Raw genomic sequence first — 1717 nt, forward strand, 5'->3', positions numbered from 1 at the left:
AGAAAGTGAGAAATCACCCCTCAGGGGACAGCCACGCTGCAAATCTCTTCTCCATTCTCCTCTCGGGGTCATGGGCACGCACGCACATGCACCTGGTGTGAGTTTAAAGGAAAGTGACTTTAGCTGCAGTGAGGGCTGACTTGCATGTGTTCTATCTTGTATCTGTAAACACTGAGCATCTGTGAGCCTGAGACAGTTTGGGGTGGTGCTTACAGCCTGTCTCCCTGTAACCAGCTGCAGAAATGCGTCCCTTCTTCCTAGCCTCTCGTGTCACTGACCACCAGTAGAAGCGGCTGGATTTAGTCTTCCCAACGCACAGGGCGAGGCCTGAACGATAGCCCTGTGACAGCTGCAGACACGACCTATGGCACCGTGCACTGGTTCTCTGAGCATGGTCCCAAGACCTCCAGGGTGTCTGCAAAGTCAACACTGCTTTCAAAATAACACTCAGGGACCAGCAGTTAATGTAATGGCTATGTCGTTGGACTCTCATATAGTTCACCATGGTTCAAGTCCCGGATCCGGTGGCTTAAACCCACGCTGGGTGCATGTGTGCCCAAGATCCCAAGAGGAGCATGGAAGAGAAGGGATTGTGGCATAGCCATCCCCCCTGGGGGGTAATTTCTCGATTTCTGTCTCTCTCTGTCTTTCTGGTGAGCGCACGCGCCCCATAGCAAAAGCCTCTCTCCCCCTCCCCCCCAAAAAATAACACTCAGACACGATCTCGTTTCCACACTCATTCACGTGTACAGTGGAGTTTTGGGGAAGCTATCTGATCCACAATTATGCCATTGTTCTGAAGGCTACGGGGTCATGTGCTTCTGCGTTTCTGATTTTAAGCACTGCTCAGTTTTAATTTCGGATATGGCAAATTTTGGAAGAAAAACCTCACATACATGAAAATTCTGCAGGGTGGTCTTGACACTAAAAGGTTTGAGAACCACTAACCCAAAGAGCTGGGTGTCAGGGCCAATTTCAAGACGAAAACATGTGGGCCGTGTGTGGCCCACCCAACCCCACCAGCTCCTGAGGGGCAGAGCCAGAGCCAGGGTTTGCACCCAGCCTGTCTGCCCCTCGAGTCTTCCCTCCTCCCCTCACTGCGAAGTCCCTCAGTCAATGCCATGTCACAGCTGTCTCCTCCGGGGCCCTAGCACCTTGCCCGCAGCACCCTAGCACCTGCCCCAGGGCCTGACCCTCACTGGGAGAACAGTGTATGTTTGTTGCTCGAGTAAATGAACGACCCAATCCAAACAGACCCAGCTGAGAGTTCCGCCTGGGCAGGAGATGAGACGTTAACTGACAGGCCGCTAAGTCGTCTGCTTCACCCTGGGTGCTGTTTCTCTGACCAAAGTTTGGTTTCCAGCCCAGTTCTTCAGCCTCCAGCTTCCTGGAGGAGCTTTGGCTCACACGGTCTGTCTCTGGCATCCTTCTCAGAAGTCCAGGAAGCCAGGGATGACAGGTCCGGAGACCAGAGGTGCTTGGATGAAAGGCTGACCAAAGGAAGGTCCCTGTTCTCGGGGAACTGAAGTGTCGAGAACAAGGGGCCCCAAGATGTAGTGACGTGAGTGATCAGTCCCTGCAGGAGAGGGAGCATGGAGGAGCCGTGACCACGGAGGAGGGCCCTGCCCTGACTACACAGCAGTGGGGATGGGAAACTAAGAATCCTCCCTCCCTCCCACCCTCCTCCCTATCCAGCCTGCATCCTCCCTCCCTCCCA

The sequence above is a fragment of the Tupaia chinensis genome, unplaced genomic scaffold (assembly GCF_000334495.1).
Source record: "Tupaia chinensis unplaced genomic scaffold, TupChi_1.0 Scaffold000146_1, whole genome shotgun sequence".
NCBI classification, from domain to species: domain Eukaryota; kingdom Metazoa; phylum Chordata; class Mammalia; order Scandentia; family Tupaiidae; genus Tupaia; species Tupaia belangeri.